The following is a 5137-nucleotide window of genomic DNA, read 5'->3' on the forward strand; positions in this document are numbered from 1 at the left end:
ATTTAAGAACAAGAGAGTATACCTTGGAGCGATGAATTTCAAAACCGAAGATCAAAATCACTTGAGAACACTTTCAATCTTCACTCCAATTCCACTAATGCCCAAGATGTGTGGTCTCTCAATCAGTTTGCTAAGGGAGAATGTCAAAGTGTCTAACACTTCTTATACCACTTGGCAATAGTGTTCTTCCAATTCTCTCTAAAAAAATTCTGTATGTTTCTCCATTTGTATCTAAAAATTATCTAATTGGGTCTTTCCAATTGGGCTTAAGTGTGTGGCTTGGAGTGGGACCAAAAGGGACCAATAAGACACTAGCTCCAATGGGCCCTAGGCTTTTCTGTCAACTCTTGACAAGTCCAAAATTACCATGAACTATATTTAATACCACTATATAAATATGGTTGTACTCTAGGCCTTATTTATAAATTATATCCCAAGACTTTATTGTACATGCAACTCCTTTATAAAATATTCGTAGTAATAGAAAGTCATGAATGTAGACTTTCACTTTGTAAATTACTACATCTTATCCTTGAGTACCCGGTTTAATCCTTTAAGTTATTCATCATATATTTATGAAATCTAATTCCATAAACATATACTTTAGTAACTCCTTACTAAAGTGGTTAGGCCTAACTCTCTGAATAACAAACCCATTAAACTTATCTTAAGGGAATATCTTCTATCTCTGTTAAGAGACTATGAATTCCATCTTAAGAATATATGTTCCATCAACACTAAATGCGGTTGCCCAACATATTGAGGTCTCGACCGTAACTATAGATCTCACTCCTGATATATCAAAGCAACCTACACCTCATGATCAAGTCCATTATTCCCTCAGGATTAAGAGTTCATTCAAATATAAGTCGTGAGTTTATTATTCATTTGACAGTCGTTGAAAGAATAATAAATCTCACAGCAGTCTAGTTCAATATGTCTTAACTCTTAAAACATATCAACATACCAACTAGAAGTCTCCACTTCCATGGTCAAGACAAATCATCTTAGTTGATATGTTATAGTCCTCGTAGATGAAACGCCCAATTTCATCACCGACTACAAACTACATTTTGAGTTTACAAGGAACTTGTGATTTACATTTTCTGTGACTGAATCACATAAATCACATACAATGCATCTCATGGACTAAGATAATGTCCCATTAGTTCATTATAAATCATCTCATATAATTAAACAATTTAATTATTTATGACATGCCAATAAATTGGATTTTAGGGCATCAACCCCAACAATCTTCCACTTGCCCTCAAAGACAATTTATCATATATCCAACACTTATCTCCCATTAGAGTATTTCATAGTCACTTTAAGGCAGGGTTTGGAAATAAGTTTCAGCTAGATTTATTGCATAAATTATATTTTGTACTACTACTCAAGTACTCATATCTCTCTAATGAGATAATACTTATACTTAATGTGTATCTTCACCACTTAGGATGAACACATATCTTGAAGTCTAACTTCATGAATCACAATCAAACTACAAGTTAGTATTTGTACATCCAGTATCTATCAAAACCTCATTTTTGTGAACAAGCATATAATCCCTCAATTTCCTAAGATATTTGAGAATATGTTTTACTCCCACTCATCAAGTGAGCTTTGATTCAAATAATATTTTCTTACCATGCCCACCGCAAAATAGATATTTAGCCTAGTATTTAGCATAGCATAAAGACTTCCTATTAGTATAGTATTAGGAACCATCTTAATATGCTCTTCCTTTTATATGTCTTAGGACCACAGTCCTATATATAGGAACTTCAAACTTAAAAGGAAAGAATCCTTTCTTGAAGTATCATATGCTATACTTGGCTAAAATCTAATCTATTTAAGTAGTTTGAGATAGATCCAATATCCTAATTTCTGAATTGTAGCAAAGTTAAATTCTTAGGATAACTAGTCTTTCCCAAGTACTTTATATCAATCTGGATTAGACAACAAAAACTCTATTGATGACAATAACTCTATTGATGACAATAACTCAACATCATTCTAAATGATTAGAATGTCATCAATCATACATTAAGAAATTTATCATTCTATATAGCTTTTAATCAAACAATTTGATTTCTTGATCAAAAATGATATTTTATGATTTAGATGCTTGCTTTAGTTCATAAATGGAATATAAGCAACTTGCATTCTAAACATTATTGTTTCTTTGCTATGTACAAGTCTAATTACATCATATAGATGTATTTCTCAAGATTGCTACTAAAAGAAGTTTTTTTGATATCCATTGCCATATTTCATCCAAATGAAATATAATTGATAAGAGAATCTAGATAGAGTAAAACTTGACTATTGGTGAAAAAATCTTTCATAGCCGAACCATTTCTATCTGAATAAATCTTTTCGCCAATAGTCTTGACTTTGAAGGTTTGCACCTTCATTTCTATCAATCTCATTTTTATTGTAGACCTATTTTAGAACAATAGGCTTAATGCCACTAGACGCCTTTACATGTTCTAGACTTTAAATAGAATCTAATTCTATTTACATAATCTTGATCCAGTAATCCATATTCATATCATCTATTGTCTCTACGTAGGACCGAGGATCAAATTCATATCATTGTGGAATGACTTCAAAAGTTTATTCCAAAAGTATGAATTTATTTAATAATTGATAATCCTACATTACGATGTTGTATCGGTGTATTAACTATATATCTAGAATAATGCCTTGTGGTGTATCTAATACAACCATTTCATTTATAAATGTATTTTGTAGTTGTCTTACAACAAATACTGACATTTGTCTTCTAGATCAATCTACGATTTGCTTTAAGATTATTCACATAGACATCATCAAGAACTTTGTAATTGTACTTTACAAACATCTTATATTCTTTATGACTACCAAGATAATCTTTTACAATTCTTTTTGGATACCCAACATAAACACACATTTTTCTACCTTTTGATTTCAATTTGTTAGACTTCCTTTCTAGCACAAGTGCTGGACATTTCCAAAAGTGAAAGTATCATATACTAGGTTTTCACCCAATCTACAATTTGACAAATGTCCTAGGAACAAACTTTAATCAACTTTAGAAAATGTATAATAATTATTAGAGTATATCTCCAAAAGAAATAAGCAAATGGAAATACTTATCATGTACATTACTATTTCTTAAAGAGTCTTATACCTCCTTTATGTATGCTATGACTTAAGGAAGTCATTGATACTATATTCCTTTACAACAAAGGAACCATAGATCATATTATCCTCTAAATAGAATTCATAGATTGGGAATATAACAAGATAATGGTTCTAAAAGCCCATCTTTCACCAATCTTGAATACCATTTAGGTTAATAAGATCTAGACATAAGTGCCAAAACATACAATACCAAAGGATGGAAACTTTCTCTTTGAAAAGTAAAACATGTAGATTTTCATCTAGAAAATAATCATTGACAAAGCTTAGCTTTACCAAAATAGAAAAAACACTTTCTTTTGGTCATACTTTTGAGTCTAATTCCCTTTTGGCAACTACTAGGGCAACTAGATTGCCCAACTGTTTGGTATTTTAATTCCTTTTCTTACCACCTTTTCCTTTCGGTCTAGGCTAAGAATTTGAATTAAATCATATTGATCGTAGCCTTAGCTTTTAGGATGTCTTCCGTTGCGTAGAACTTACCCATCAATTCAGATAATATAAAAAAAAATTATTTATTTTCAAAACAATCTGAATTGACCAAATGATTCTAACAAGGACTTGTGGATCATATCCATATGAGATTAACATTTAATCTCTACATCCAAGAATTCCAATTCAATTTATTTAAATAAAATATTTTCATAAAATGATATGTAATTGGAACTTCTTAAGCTTTTCTTGGCACTCAATATGACTTATATTGAATTTCGTCTAGTAGCACGATATTCCATACGAAAACATCTCATTTAGACCTAATATTAAGTCTAAGTCTAGTACTAACTCTTGCATCTCATGCTGTAGCACAATTGAGATAGAAGCCAATGAAACATTATAACATTTCAATGGAGACTGATCATATCATAAGCTATCTTCCATTAATGCATCATGCGTAGGAAATCATGACAATGCTGAATCGAAACATAAATAGGTACTTCAGCTCCTTTAAGCACCATGTCCAAAATTATTTCTTAGTTAATATGATTCACTTAAAATAGTAGCTAGAGAACAAAACTATGACAACTTTATTTTGAGACTATGAACCTGATTACAAGGACATTAAATTTTGCATCCATAACCATATAGTATGGAACCTGAAAAACATACTATACTAGGTGCAACGACAACCTAATCCCGCAATTAATATTCCTCGGAAGCGAGGTCATACCAATCACTATGATTAGACGAGAATTATTCTCATTATTATTGCTATCATGGTAACTCTTACCAAACAAAAATAATTTGTCATTTTTCCTTTAGCCTCTAAGTAATAATGACATAGCTCTGAAGGGAGGTTAACATTACACTTAGTCTAGTGTACACCATTGCCTAGAATCATGTGTAGCCACATTTCATCCCGTTAATAGGCTTATTATGTAGTGTCGTGATACAAAACACCCTCCGCATGGAATGCAAAGCTCGAGGCTAAGATAAGATGTTTGATCAAACTACTATAAACCAAGAAATTCAATCCTATAGCACCATGAAATAAATACTCTCCGCATAGAATGCTAAGCTCAAAGCAAAGACAAAGTATATATTTCACACTACTATGAACCAACAATGGAGGCCGTGAGATCCAACCCTTGTATCTCTCTCCCACTAGAAATTTTAAAACAAGTGGATTGTCATGAAATCCTTGTGATCTAATCACAATTTTCATCCTACCCATCAAATGTGTTTAATTGTTTAAATTCAATGTGATGTAACTAAGTCACGTCACAATAGCGTAACGAACATTCACACAATCACAAAGAAGTTTAACCTTGTAATCCATGAAGTAAATACCCTCCGCATGGAATGCAAGACTCGAAGTCAAGACAAGGTATCTATTCACATTACAATAAACTTAACAAAAGAGTTATTGCAACACTCCCACTCGTTATTTGGGTTTTTCTTAAATAATTGTAATCCCATCACAACTAATAACTTTGCACTTGTTGAAGAC

The sequence above is a fragment of the Castanea sativa genome, chromosome 3, assembly GCF_040712315.1.
Source record: "Castanea sativa cultivar Marrone di Chiusa Pesio chromosome 3, ASM4071231v1".
Lineage (NCBI taxonomy): Eukaryota > Viridiplantae > Streptophyta > Magnoliopsida > Fagales > Fagaceae > Castanea > Castanea sativa.